This window comes from Salvelinus namaycush, chromosome 29, assembly GCF_016432855.1.
Source record: "Salvelinus namaycush isolate Seneca chromosome 29, SaNama_1.0, whole genome shotgun sequence".
NCBI lineage: Eukaryota > Metazoa > Chordata > Actinopteri > Salmoniformes > Salmonidae > Salvelinus > Salvelinus namaycush.
The window spans coordinates 30,997,665-31,014,129 of NC_052335.1; positions in this window are offsets into that span (position 1 = coordinate 30,997,665).

Consider the following 16,465-nt stretch of genomic DNA (forward strand, 5'->3'; position numbering starts at 1 on the left):
AGTGTGAAATGCCACTGGTACACAGTTATCAAAACTGTTGTAAGTTGCTGCTGCAGCAACAACTGCTTTGTAAATAGCATGTTGTAACATTGTCTGAGAAGATGCTTAGGTCAATCAAGGTAACATTTACATGGCTAATTACAATAGCTAATGTGGTTCATGAGTAATAGTCTATTTGTGGAAGTATACTTGAAACACATTATAAATACACTTTATATGTAAAGAAAAAACAGGAATTTTAATTCCAAAACCATTTTAGTATACTTCTAATTCATGAAAATATACATAAAATGTACTTAAGGTAAATTCAAAGTATATTTGTTTTGCTCTATATCTACATTGAACAAAAATATAAACTCAACATGTAAAGTGTTGGTCCCATGTTTCATAAGGTGAAAAGAAATATGCACAAAAAGCTTATTTTGTTTGCTTGTTTAAATCGCTGTTAGTAAGAATTTCTTATTTTCTAAGATATTCCATCCATCTGACAGGTGTAGCATATCAAGAAGTTGATTAAACAGCATGATCAAGTAGCCAAGTTGTGCTGGGGAAAATAAACGGCCACTTTAAAATGTGCAGTTTTGTCACACAACACAATGCTTCAGATGTCTCAAGTTTTGAGGGCGTGCAAATGGCATGCTGACAGCAGGAATGTCCCAGTTCTTCCATGGCCTGCATACTCACAAGACATGTCACCCATTGAGCATGTTTGGGATGCTCTGGATCGACGTGCACCAGTTGCGACCCATCATTCAGGGCAGGTGGGGCAGAGGCCCACTTGTTTTGAGCCCCACATTTTTAGCAACAAAAATGCTAAATATTTTTTGGGTTTGTTTGTTTTTTGGGGGGGCTTGCCTGTTTTGCATGTTATTTTGGCATTAATACATGTCATATATCAGTTTACAAACAATGTAAAATAATATATATATCATTGAGTTAATAAAGCGGCATACAAACATGGTCTATTTTTAGTTTTCTTGAGTAATGGAGCTCCAAAATGCAGGTGTTTCAGCCTAGCTCAGTGCTTTCTGTGGTGGTGGGGCAAGCCAGCAGAAAATACGGAGCGTTGCACCATGATTGACTCAGTGTTCTGTCACTCATGGGGACACTGCCTCACCGCCAAGTCTAAGGGTACTCTAAGGGTACCGCCAAGTCTAAGCTCGAATATTCAAGCCCCTTGCGTGCTGCCATAGAGTTAGATTAGAAGTGCCCATCCAAGAAGGCTCAAGGTCAAATCAAGTTATTTCTACATTAGCTTTGATTGGACTGATCATGTCAACATCAAACTTTCAAAATCTTAGCTAGCAGTCATCAACATGAATCAAGTCGACAATCTACTGGCAAATCCTTTTTAATCCCTGTCATATGAAGAGAAATAATGAAGAGAAATTATAAATCATCGGCCATTGGATATAAGCATTACACAACAAGTTGGAAATCGCAAATTCAACAATGAGTGATTTGGAAGGAATCAGTGGCTAACTGCAAGCATTGCAAAGCAATCATTAGCCTGCTATTCAGCGGAGTGGCTGTGTGGTCCTAAATCTAAGATTAAGGGTCTCTTTTCCTAGATTAAAATTATGACATTCAACATTGGCCATACTGTCAATGTGCCACGCTCAAAGCAACTATTAAATCGGAACTGCAAAATCTGACTTTAGTGAGTTCAAGACATTGTAAAAAAAAACTTTAATTGTAAATCGGAAACTCTGGCTGCTTTCTAGAGCTACGACCTGAAGATCACTGACGTCATCATGATTCAAACTTTTATTCAGAGATCCCAGTTGTCCTGAAAGCACCATAAATCCAGAGAGTGCCAGACTTTGACGACAAAGTTTGATGACAAACGAAGGACCGCCGAGCCACCTTCCTGTTCAAGTGAGCACAGCACAACAAGGTGAGTCCAAAAATGTATTGAATGCTGCTGCATAAATTATGTAATATGTCAGGGAGATATGTATACTGTAGCTAGTAAAGTAATACTAAGTGTATGTTGTGTAGTAAGCTGTTAGTAGCCCATGTGCCTCACCATAATAATTTGGTCTATTTTCCCCTCTTAATTTTGACTACTGTTCTGACTTGGTGGTGCACATGTAGCCTATAATCTGTTTCAGAGAAATGTAGTCATCGAATATTGTAAGAGCTTTCATTGTCTGCTTGTATGTCCCCTTTATTTATCCTACGGCTCTGACTTGGTGTACAGGGAGAACACTGTAAGAACGGCCCATGTTCGCTGTACATTTCAAAAGTGCTGAACAAACAGTTATATTGACCACCTCCGTCCTAGCTCGCTCATTATTGTCTTAATTGAAATTACGGATTGCCTCTTATCCGCTTGTCGTCCCCTTATGCCATAGTTTGTACATCTCAATTTTCAGTAGAAACCATTTTTTTTTAGCAAGTCAGCCATATCAGCTATGTTTTTTTTAAAGGCAGTAAACGAGGCTTATTTGAACTGTTTCGCTGCCAGACAAGGCTCTGCTGATAGCCACGTGTAGTAGTGGTAAGGTATTGGACCTGTTGTTGGGACTCTGTTGTCGGGACAGCTTTATGTAGGCCCTAACAGTTTGTGGGCACCGTTTGTCAACGTTATGGTGCAATTGTTGTGTTGTATAGTGGCTTTGCTGGCACGCGTTCCACATTTTTTTTATTTTTGCGCCAAACAAGATTACATGCTAAAATCCCCACTGACGTGTACGACAGTGTGTTCCAGTTCCCACCAATATCCAGCAACTTCGCACAGCCATTGAAGAGGAGTGGGACAACATTCCATAGGCCACAATCAACAGCCCAATCAACTCTTATCAAAGGAGATGTGTTGCGGTGCATAAGACAAATGGTGGTCAAACCAGATACTGACCTACAGTATCTTTTAAGGTATCTGTGACCAACATGTGAATTCCATAGATTAAGGCCTAATACATTTATTTAAATTGACTGATTTCTTTATATGAACTGTAACTTAGTAAAATCTTTGAAATTGCTGCATGTCGCATTTATATATATATTTTTCAGTATACTATACTAACAATATACTAAAGTATCAAAAAAGTGTCACAATTTACATAATTTGAAATGTATTTAATATACTTAACTGCTAATAAAATACAACTACATTTGACATTAAATGCATTAAATGTATTTCAAATTGTTCCAACTTAGATAATTTTATATACTTAAGTATATTTATCACATTCAAATATATTAAGTAGGATTTAAGTATATTTAAAGAGAACGCCAGCATCCCGGAGTCGCCTCTTCACTGTTGACGTTGAGACTGGTGTTTTGCGGGTACTATTTAATGAAGCTGCCAGTTGAGGACTTGTGAGGCATCTGTTTCTCAAACTAGACACTCTAATGTACTTGTCCTCTTGCTCAGGGGCCTCCCACTCCTCTTTCTATTCTGGTTAGAGCCAGTTCGTGCTGTTCTGTGAAGGAGTAGTACACAGCGTTGTACGAGATCTTCAGTTTCTTGGCAATTTCTTGCATGGAATAGCCTTCATTTCTCACAACAAGAATAGATTGACGAGTTTCAGAAGAAAGTTATTTGTTTCTGGCCATTTTGAGCCTGTAATCGAACCCACAAATGCTGATGCTCCAGATACTCAACTAGTCTAAAGAAGGCCAGTTTTATTGCTTCTTTAATCAGAACAACAGTTTTCAGCTGTGCTAACATATTTGCAAAAGGGTTTTCTAATGATCAATTAGCCTTTTAAATGATAAACTTGGAATAGCTAACACAACGTGCAATTGTTGCACAGGAGTGGGCCTCTGTACGGCTATGTAGACATTCCATAAAAAATCTGCCGTTTCCAGCTACAATAGTCATTTACAACATTAACAATGTCTACACTGTATTTCTGATCAATTTTATGTTATTTTAATGGACAAACAAAGTGTTTTTCTTTCAAAAACAAGGAAATTTCGAAGTGACTCAACTTTTGAACGCTAGTATATATTCTACCAACGGGACATTAAAAACTGTAATATCTTGTGTTTCACCGTGTCGTGGCTGAACGACGACATTAAGAACATATACAGCTGGTGAGTTATACACTCCATCGGCAGAACAGAACAGCAGCCACTGGTAAGACACGGGGCGGGGATCTATGCATATATGTGAACAACAGCTGGTGCACGATATCTAAGGAAGTCTTGAGATTTTGCTCGCCTGAGTTAGAGTATCTCATGATAAGCTGTAGACCACATTATCTACCTAGAGAGTTTTCATCTGTATTTTTCGTAGCTGTCTACATACCACCACAGACTGATGCTGGCACTAGAACCGCGTTCAACGAGCTGTATACCGCCATAAGCAAACAGGAAAACGCTCATCCAGAGGCAGCGCTCCTAGTGCCCGAGGACTTTAATGCAGGGAAACTTAAATCAGTTTTACCTCATTTCTATCAGCATGTTAAATGTGCAACCAGAGGGGGAAAAATGCTTCACTCCACACAAAGAGACGCGTACATAGCTCTCCCTCGCCCTCCATTTGGCAAATATGACCATAATTATTTTCTCCTGATTCCTGCTTACAAGCAAAAATTAAAGCAGGAAGCACCAGTGACTCGGTCAGTAAAAAAGTAGTCAGATGTAGCAGATGCTAAACTACAGGACTGCTTTGCTAGCACAGACTGGAGTACACTGAGGAGTACACCACATCAGTCACTGGCTTTATCAATAAGTGCATCGCGGGCGTCGTCCCCACAATGACTGTACGTACATACCCCAACCAGAAGCCATGGATTACAGGCAACATTCGCACTGAGCTAAAGGGTAGAGCTGCCGCTTTCAAGGAGCGGGACTCTAACCCGGAAGCTTATAAGAAATCCTGCTATGCCCTTCGACGAACCATCAGACAGGAAAAGTGTCAATACAGGACTAAGATCAAATCGTACTACATCGGCTCTGATGCTCGTCGGATGTGGCAGGGCTTGCAAACTATTACAGACTACGAAGGGAAGCACAGCTGAGAGCTTCCCAGTGACACGAGCCTACCAGACAAGCTAAATAACTGCTATGTGTCAGGGCTTGCAAACTACTGCACACTACAAAGGGAAGCACAGCTGAGAGCTGCCCAGTGACACGAGCCTACCAGTCAAGCTAAATAACTTCTGTGCTCGCTTCGAGGCAAGTAACACTGAAACATGCATGAGAGCATCAACTGTTCTGGACGACTGTGTGATCACGCTCTCTGCAGCCGATGTGAGTAAGGGCTTTAAACAGGTCAACATTCACAAGGCTGCAGGGCCAGACGGATTACCAGAACGTGTACTGCGAGCATGCGTTGACCAACTGGCACGTGTCTTCACTGACATTTTCAACCTCTCCCTGTCTGAGTCTGTAATACCAACATGTTTCAAGCAGACCACCATAGTCCCTGTGCACAAGAACACTAAGGTAACCTGCCTAATTCCCCGAGCTGACAAGGTAGAACTCTGTCATTCTGCCCCTGAACAAGGCAGTTAACCCACTGTTCTCTGGTAGGCCATCATTGTAAATAAGAATTTGTTCTTAACTGACTTGCCTAGTTAAATTAAGGTAAAATTTAAAAAAATAACGACCCGTAGCACTCACGTCTGCATCCATGAAATGCTTTGAAAGACTGGTCATGGCTCACATCAACACCATTATCCCAGAAACCCTAGACCCACTCCAATTTGCATACCGCACCAACAGATCCACAGATGATACAATTTCTATTGCACTCCACACTGCACTTTCACACCTGGACAAAAGGAACACTTATGTGAGAACGCTATCCATTGACTACAGCTCAGCGTTCAACATTATAAAAAAGCTCAAAGCTCATCACTAAGCAAGGACCCTGGGACTAAACACCTCCCTCTGCAACTGGATCCTAGACTTCCTGTTGGGCCACCCCCAGGTGGTAAGGGTAGGCAACAACACATCCGCCACGCTGATCCTCAACACGGGGCCCCTCAGGGGTGCGTGCTCAGCCCCCTCCTGTACTCCCTGTTCACTCATGACTGCACGGCTAGGCACAACTCCAACACCATCATTAAGTTTGCTGATGACACAACAGTGGTAGGCCTGATCACTGACAACGATGAGACATACTATAGGGCAGAGGTCAGAGACCTGACCATGTGGTGCAAGGACAACAACCTCTCCCTCAACGTGATCAAGACAAAGGAGATGATTGTGGACTACAGGAAAAGGAGGACTGAGGATGCCCCCATTCTCATCAAAGGGGCTGTAGTGTAGCTGGTTGAGAGCTTCAAGTTCCTTGGCGTCCACATCACCAACAAACTAACATGGTCCAAGCACACCAAGAAAGTTGTGAAGAGGGCACGACAAAACCTATTCCCCCTCAGGAGACTGAAAAGATTTGGCATGGGTCCTCAGATCCTCAAAAGGTTTTACAGCTGCACCATCGAGAGCATCCTGAAGGATTGCATCACTGCCTGGTATGGCAACTGTTTGGCCTCTGACCACAAGGCACTACAAAGGGTAATGCGTACGGCCCAGTACATCACAAGGGCCAAGCTTCTTGCCATCCAGGAACTCTATACCAGGTGGTGTCAGAGGAAGGCCCTAACAATTGTTAGAAAAAGAAAGACTCCAGCCACCCTAGTCATAGACTGTTCTCTCTGCTACCGCACGGCAAGCGGCCCCGGAGCACAAAGTCTAGATACAAGAGGCTCCTAAATAGCTTCTACCTCCAAGCCATAAGACTCCTGAACAGCTTCTGTTTAGGTATGTGAAGGGTCATCAAGTTATAGCAACAATCTACCTCACCAAGCAAAGTGAGAAGAATAAGAGCACCACATTGAAGCTGCCCAGCAACACCCTTTGGGGTGGTGTTGTCGTCATGTTTGACAGTCTCCTGGAGGGGAAGGAGTCTCTCCAAGAAATGGCCATATCACAGTCTGCCGATATGGACAGCCCCATCAAGAGGATCCTCCTGGATGATGTATTTTGGGAGAGAGTGGTAAGCAGCCTGAAACTCCTGAAACCTATAGCAGTAGCCATTGCACGGATTTAGGGAGACAATGTCATCCTGTCTGATGTTCAGACTCTGCTTGCAGATGTAAGAGAAGAAATCTGTACTGCCCTGACCACTTCATTGTTGCTCCAAGCAGAGGAAACTGCAGTTTTGAAATACATCAAAAAGCGTGAAGACTTCTGCCTGAAGCCCATACACGCCGCAGCGTACATGTTGGACCCCAAGTATGCTGGCAAGAGCTTTCTGTCTGGTGCAGAGATCAACAAGGCCTATGGTGGCATCATTACAGTGGCTCGCCACCTTGGCCTGGATGATGGCAAGGTTCTTTGCAGTCTGACGAAGTACACTTCCAAGCAAGGGCTTTGGGATGGAGATGCAATATGGCAGTCATGCCAACATATCTCATCAGCCACCTGGTGGAAAGGACTTTGTGGTTCTGAGGCTATTTCCCCTGTTGCCTCCATCATCCTCCAAATCCCAACAACATCAGCCGCCTCAGAGCACAACTGGTCCTTGTTTGGGAAAACACACACCAAAGCATGCAACCAGCTGACCAATACAAGGGTTGAAAAATTGGTGGCCGTCCGGGCAAATTTTATGCTTTTTGAGCCTGACAACGAGCCATCCTCAACAAGGTTGGAAAGTGACAGTGAAGATGAGGCCTCAGAGTCTGATTGTAACGCTCGTCTGATGAAGAATGAGGAGTGGACCAAAGCGCAGCGTGGTACATGTTCATGATTTTTATTTAACTCAGAACACTACGAACAAAAAAAACAAAGAGACAAACAAACAGTTCTGTAAGGTAACCAAACTAAACAGAAAACAACTACCCACAAAACACAGGTGGGAAAGTATGGTTGTAAGTATGGTTCTCAATCAGAGACAACGATAGACAGCTGCCTCTGATTGAGAACCACACCCGGCCAGACACACAGAAATAGAAAACATAGAACACAAAACGTAGAATGCCCACCCCAACTTGACACTGATGTTCAATAAGTGGACATTGAGGAGGTCCAGGGAGAAGACATGGAAACCTGACAGGCAACAACCAAAGCTTTAGTTTTTAGACGATCATTTTACAGATGTATGTTGAAAAACATTTTTGGGAGATGCGATGGATAATTGGGGATCATTCAATATTCCCTTTCTTTTGTTGTTCATTGAAATCATCCCAAGTGAAGAGTCAACTCATTTAATTATAGTTAAATTATGTTTGTATCCTAACCCCAACCCTACCCTCCCCATACACTGATACATTGATACATCACTCTCTCTCCCTTCACCCCTGTCTTTGTTCATGTTTTTGTTTAGTCTGATGATTTGTTTTGACTCGATAATTGTAAAGCGACTTTGGGTCCTTGACGAGCTATTTAAGTCCCATGTAGTATTATTATTATCTTATTAGAACTTTTTAGCCTATTTTTTGCTCCTGCTGAAGTAGGCGCCGTTTAACGTTAGCTTCTTACTTCATCCTTCTAGCTGGCTAAATAATATTAGCCAGAGCCCTTCAATGTTACTGTAATAGAAGTCTCTGCAAGCAGCTAGCCATCTGAATGACAGACATGTCTATTTTGTGCACTCCTTCTCTAAAACCAAAGCAAAACAAAGGAGTTGATTGCTGACTTCAGGAAGCAGAGGAGGGAACATGAACCGATCCACATCAACGGGATTGCAGTAGAGAGTCAGCAGTTTTTAAGTTCCTCAGCGCCCACATCACCGAGGACTTGACATGGACCAACAACACCACCACTCTTGTCAAGAGGGCACAAAAGAGTCTCTACTTCATAAGGCGGGTGAAGAAATTCGGCATGCCACTCTGAGTACTCTACAAATACTACCGCTGCACCATCGAGAGCATCCTGACCAGTTGCATCACAGCCTGGTACAGGAATTGCGCCGTTCACGACTGCAAGGCCCTCCAGTGGGTGGTGAAGACGGCCCAGTATATCACTGGGACCGTGCTCCCACCCATCCAGGACAGCTTCTCAGAAACGGTGCCTGAGGAAGGTCTGCAGCATCACCAAGGACCCCAAACACCCCAGCCACGAGATGGTCAATCTCTTACCGTCGGGCAGACGATATCGGAGCATGAGCTCTGATACCAACAGGATCAGAGACAGTTTCTATCTACAAGCCATCAGACTGTTGAACACTTGAACTGGACTGACCACTTGCTCTGATTCTCCACACCTTAGCACACACACACACACACACACACACACACACACACACACACACACACACACACACACACACACACACACACACACACACACACACACACACACACACACACACACACACATACATCACAACTTTTGCTACTAGACTCTTCTTATGATTGCTAAATGCTGCACAATTTAAACACTTGTCCGTCAATCTCCTCTTCCCCAAAACATGTGTAAATATTGGACTATAAATTGTGCCTTGTGTATTCTACTTATGCTAAATGTTTTTTCTATTCTACTGAACCATTTACTTTATGTTCGTATTTTTATCTTTTATTATTTGTTATTGGTGTTGCATTGTCGAGAAGGAACCTACAAGTAAGCATTTCATTGGATGGTGTATGCTATGTGTATCTTATACATAAGACCAATAAATCTTGAAACGTAGTGATGTGGAGCCGAAGTAAGAAGCTAAATATTAGCTAGACATTAGGCCATTCATTAGCTAAATATTAGGGCTGTAGGCTAATTATGTCAAGTGCAAGAAAAGGTTAAAGTGGCATTCCAGTTTCCTTTTCACTTCATTTAACACCTGATTTACTTAACAAAAGGTACATCTCCATAGGTGGTCCAGGTACGTCATCACCAAGTACGTCATCACATAGTGGGAGGGGGGGGGGGGGGGGGGTTTCCTCTCTTGTTCTCTATTTCTCCTCTATTGTTCCTCAAGCAAGGGGAGAGGCTGATGACATCACAGATTTCTATCAGACCAGCTCGTTGACTGCCCTACTCCTTGAACTTTGCAGATGGGGCTAAAAAACATGATTTTTTTTTGCTCATAACAGATTTGATGACACTTTAGTGTGTGTACTTACTGTATTTATCCTTGTGATGTCACTTTTCAACAGTAACATTTCCAAAATCACTGGAAGACGTCTTTAACAGATTATGAAATGGCAGATCTGTGGGTTCCTCCAGTCCTCGGGCATGCACAGCTCCACTATTGATTAGGTCTAGGCCTACGTTTTTAGACAAGCAAAGTATTCTACACTGCATGACCAAAAGTATGTGGAGCATCTCATTCCAAAATGATGGGCATTAATATGGAGTTGGTCCCCCATTTGCTGCTACAAAAGTCTCCTCTCTTCTGGGAAGACTTTACACTAGATGTTGGAACATTGCTGCAGGGACTTGCTTCCATTAAGCCACAAGAGCGTTAGTGAGGTTTGGCACTGATGTTGGGCGATTAGGCCTGGCTCGCAATCACTGTTCCAATTCCTCCCAAAGGTGATTGATTGGGTTGAGGTCAGGGCTCTGTTCATGCCAGTCAAGTTATTCCACACCGATCTCGACAAACCATTTCTGTATGGACCTCGCTTTGTGCACGGGGGCATAATCATGCTGAAACAGGAAAGGGCCTTCCCCAAACTGTTGCCACAAAGTTGGAAGCACAGAATCGTCTAGAATGTCATTGTATGCTGTAGCATTAAGATTTCCCTTCACTGGAACTAAGTGGCCTAGCCCGAACAATGAAAAACAGTCCCAGATCATTATTCCTCCTCCACCAAAGTTTACAGTTGGCACTATGCATTGGGGCAGGTAGCGTTCTCCAGGCATCCGCTAAACCCAGACTCGTCCGTTGGACTTCCAGATTGTGAAGTGTGAATCATCACTACAGAGAACGTGTTTCTTTTTTTTCTTTTTTCTTTTTGTTTAACATTTATTTAACTAGGCAAGTCAGTTAAGAACAAATTCTTATTTACAATGACGACCTACACCGGCCAAACCCAGACGATGCTGGGCCAATTGTGCGCCGCCCTATGGGACTCCCAATCACGGCCGGATGTGATACAGCCTTTTGCTCCAGAGTCCAATTGCGGTGAGCTTACACAACTCCAGCCGACGCTTGGCATTGTGCATGGTGATCTTAGGCTTGTGTGCGGCTGCTCGGCCATGGAAACCCATGTCATGAAGCTCCCAACAAACAGTTCTTGTGCTGACGTTGCTTCCAGAGGCAGTTTGGAGCTCAGTAGTGAGTGTTGCAACCTAGGACTGGCGATATTTACACGCTACACGCTTCAGCACTCTGCAGTTCCGTTCTGTAAGCGTGTGTGACCTACCACTTCGAGGCTGAGCCTATTGTTGCTCCTAGACGTTTCCGCTTCACAATAACAGCACTCACAGTTGAGCGGGGCAACTCTAGCAGAGCTGAAATTTGACGAACTGAATTGTTGGAAAGGTGGCATCCTATGATGGTGCCAGATTGAAATTCACTGAGCGCTTCAGTAAGGCCATTCTACTGCCAATGTTTGTGTTTGGAGATTGTATGGCTGTATGCTCAATTTTATACACCTGTCAGCAACGGGTGTGGCTGAAATAGCCAAATTCACTAATTTTAAGGGATGTCCACATACTTTTGTATATATAGGCTTTCTGGGCTACAACAACATAGTGCAATGATTAATTTATTCTTGTTATAAACAATAGGCAGGTAGCCTAGTGGTTAGAGTGTTGGACTAGTAACCGTGAAGGTTGCGATATCAAATCCTCAAGGTAAACATCTGTTGTTCTGCCCCTGAACAAGGCAGTTAACCCATTGTTCCTAGTCCGTCATTGTAAATAAGAATTTGTTCTTAACTGACTTGCCTAGTTAAAATAAATGTTAAATACATTTTTTTTTTTAAATCAAGTGATTACACAACCACTCAAACATGTTTTGTTTCATGCCAAAGTAACTGCATACAGACTAGGTCTGATTATGCTGTCAGCAGCATCTCTAGTTGCCTACTTGAGCCGACTCCAACCTGGGATAGTTTGTTTCACGTCTCTGGCCCTCAGCATGTGCTGCCAGAGGGCGGGGTTAAATGTTTGAGTGGTGAATGTGCTGCTAAAAAGGTAAATCCGGGGGATGTAGGCGAACATAATGAACAAACCACTGTTCATGATTCCACTCGTTCTCAAAGAGGCAGGCGCATTTAGAACTCAGTTAGATCAAGAATATCCACTTCTTTTTTTTATGTTGCTATGGGCACAGCTAGATGGAAGTGAGGGATTCAACTTCTGCTTTACTTCCCTACTGCAGTGCGCGGGTGCCAAATGTGCCAGAGTAAATTATTCAAAGGAGTCAATTTATAGAGCATAAAAGTGAAGTAAACAAGTATAAGTTTAAGTGTAATTTGACATTTATTTCATTCAAGTTGGCTAACGTTAGCTAGACCTACTTGTAGTTCTGCTACTATAATAACAGTGGGACTGACCACCTGCTCTGACTCTCAACACCTTAGCACGCATGCACTCACCCACACACATCACAACTGCTGCTACAATACTATTATTGTCATGTGTATCCTGTACACATGACTAATAAACCTTGAAATGTAGTAATGTGGAGCCGAAGTAAGAAGCTAAATATTAGCTAGACATTTGGCCATTCATTAGCTAAATATTAGGGCTGTGTGCTAATTATGTCAAGTGCAAGAAAAAGTTAAAGTGGCACTCCAGTTTCCTTTTCACTTCATTTAACACCTGATTTACTTAACAAAAGGTACATCTCCATAGGTGGTCCAGGTACGCCATCACCAAGTACGTCATCACATAGTGGAGGGGCTTTCATCTTTTGATCTCTGTTTCTCCTCTATTTTTCGTCAAGCAAGGGGGGAGATCGATGACATCACAGATTTCTATTAGACCAACTCCTTGACTGCCGTACTCCTTGAAATTTGCAGTTGTGTCTAAAAAAACTAAAATGTTCTTATAATTTACACTTTAGTGTGTTTATTTCACTGTATTTATACTTGGGATATCGCTTTTCAACAGTAAAATAAATACAAAAAATCACTTGAGGACGTCAGATTATGAAACGGCAGTGTGTTCCTCCAGTCTGTGCTCTGCTCTGCGGTCCTTAGGGCACGCAAAGCTCCGCTATTGATTAGGCCTACGTTTTAGGCTACAACAACATAGTGCAATCCTGAATGTCTTATTGTTATCAAGTGAGTACACAATTATTGTGTATAGACTGTAAACTGCAGTGATCTAGGTTCATTTGAATTACCGCTCAAACATGTTTTGCTTCATGCCAAAGTACAGTCTATACACAATAATATCTGTAAGCAGCGTCTCTAGTTGCCTACTTGAGCCGACTTCGACCTGGGATAGTTCGTTTCACGTCTCAAGCCTGGGATAGTTCGTTTCACGTATCAGGTCCTCGCCTATGCCGTGAGAGGGCGGAGTTAGATGTTTGAGAGAGTGGTGAATGTGCTGCTTAATTAAAAGGTAGATCCGGGGGACGCAGGCGAACATAACAAACAAACCACTGTTTATGATTCCACTCGTTCGCAAAGAGGCAGGCGTGATTAGAACTCAGTCAAATCAATAATATCCACATCATTTTCTAATGTTGGTATGGGCACAGACAAACAACGGAAGTGATTGTTCGACTTTCACTTTACTTCCCAACTGCAGTGGGCCAGTGGCAAACCACAAATACGATGACATTGCTGCAGTAGGAGTACACTGAGTATACAAAACATATGAATCTATAGGGAAAGTTATGATCCCGTATTGATGTCACTTGTTAAATCCAATTAAATCAGTATAGATGAAGGGGAGGAGACAGGTTAAAGAAGGATTTTTAAGTATTGAGACAATTGAGACATGGGTTGTATGTATTCCATTCAGAGGGTGAATGAGCAAGACAAAAAATGTAAGTGCCTTTGAATGCGATATGGTAGTAGGTGTCAGGCGCGCCGGTTTGTGTCTAGAACTGCAGCGCTGCTGGGTTTTTCACGCTCAACAGTTTCCCGTGTGTATCAAGAATGGTCCACCACTCAAAGGACATCCAGCCAACTTGATACAACTGTGGTATGCATTTGAGTCAACATGGGCCAATATCCCTGTGGAACATTTCTGACACTTTGTAGAGTCCCTCCCCCGACAAATTTAGGCTGTTCTGAAATTTCACTACATTTCGTCAGCCAGTGATTGTCAAGCAAATAACTATCGGTAACTATCGGTAACGGTAATTGACCGTTAATTAACATAAACACATTTAGAATCTCCTGGCTTCCAAACATAGCCTACAAGCCACTGATAGAGACCTTTAGAACATTTTAAAATGTCTAATACATCCATGTAATATAGCCTACATCTTCACCATAAATCCATTATTTATTTTAGACAGGTCTAAAGAAACATGATATGAAGATAATGTAGTCTATTTCAGAAGAACAGAATAGCATACTCTTTGTTGTTCTTATGTTAGGTCCTGATGTGGCTATGCCATATGACTGTGGGCTACACTAGTTAATTTAGCAGACCAGATTTTCTTAGAATTCCGTGGCATTGTTTTATATTACTTTATAGTATGAAGAATACAATTGAACAAAGATGAATTAAATATAAATTATATTCTCTAAATTATTTGAGGGAGTGCGCACGTCCCTATTCTGTGTTGAGCAGTTAACAAAGAAATAGTTACTCCTATAAGCATAATTTAGAGTTATTAATGTAACTTTAGTTGTTCTACAAATGTTGGACTAGATGTTCTGATTTTAAATACATTGTAAGGCTGCATGATGCGACTCTAATGATGATTTGAAAAAAATTGCTTGAAAGGCATGAGCTCTGCTTTGTTTTTTTGCACAGGCTGTACACACTTCATCAGTCTCTCATTCACAATTTGATAAGCACTTGATAATGCCTCGAATTTCTCGGCGGCATCCCCTTTGTGTGGACTTAATGCACCCTGAAAAAAATCCATGACTTTTGTGGCTAGTTGCCGTTGTGCCCTTGGCCCGGAGTGATGCGTTGTGCCCTTCTCCTTGAGTGCTGCATGCTCCGAAGCACCTCTCACTCGCATGGCTCTCCATCACGTGAACAGGTCTTTCTCACAGGATACAAGTGAAGACAGACACATCGGGGATGCAAATACGCTCGTACTTATCCAATTTTATAGATGCATATTGAAGATATTGGAAGCACTGTCCACATTTACTTTTCGTCAGCCAACAAGATGTGTAGGCCTAACAAACAGCAAAAGCACTAGCATATGTAAATCTACTATCCCCCAAAGTACAAAAGTTGACCTATTCTATTCTGTGTGAGAAAAAAATATTCCAAACATAGTCTGAGACAGTTGTTGGATGCGATAGATCCCAAATTAATACAACCACTAGTATCCCAAAACTTTTTGAAGCAATGTGGCTGACGCAATAGATCAGAACGATAAACTATTAGGCTATTTCATCACATTATAAGCGCAGCAATGCACTTTCGGCAGTAGGCTATAAGCGCCAATATACCATTAGCATTATTAAAAGATACCACAAATGCAATTATGCATATAATGCCTTTATTATAAAGGTGCATGTTTATGGTGAAAATTATCTTCCCCAAACTTGAAACTCACGCACTGCTTATGTATGCCAGTTAGGCTCTACACCCCTTGGAAAGCAGATTAATGTGGTTAATTTTAAGAAGTTATTTGGCCAATTTAGTTGTGATAGAAACCTTATCAAAACATATAGGCCTATGGGCTAGGTTACATGAGGTGTGCGACTATTATTCGGAAAAGGTCATGTTTCTTGCCTTATGCTGGGCATCATTCACAAGTGATAATATATAATTCTCAAGTGACAGGCTAATATTGTCACCCATCAGACTATTCTTGATTTAATCTCGTCTTTACATATACTAAATAAAATATGTGTGAAATTTGTTTTGATTTAGAATGGACCATTATCATGCATCTGTCTGGAAACGGGCAGAGGGGAAAAAATACATGTCATCTATGCACTTAAATAGCGAATGGAGGACGCTTTTCCCATGGTTAATTTTCATGCCAGCCAGGTAGGCAATACTCCTGTTGTAAAGATAAGCAATGTGCTTAATATTAGTAAAGTTGAGAAATAAATTTAGTAGGCCTAGCCTATAGAAAGCTGATGGGATCCTTCTCTTTCTAATAGAGGCCATCACTCTGTTTTCTCATGCAATTGCATAGCCTATAGAAATGTTGCGCAACATGAGCTCATGGGCTCTCATGAAGTGTTTGATAAGAATTTCGATGACATTTGCACTGATGTCAGAGTGATTAGAGGGACAATAGAGTGCTGAGTATCAGGCAGTTAGCAAGTTTGGTAGGCTACTAATGACCATCAGCAGCATCAGAGCTTGGAGAAGCCTAATTACCATGACTAAACGGTCACATGGAATTTGACTGCCTTCATGACACAGGTGGCCTCAGATTAACAAGCAGAAACTTAAATATATCAACATGAAATTTTCTGTGGTTATACAATAATATTAGCATGTTAAAATTAAATATAGT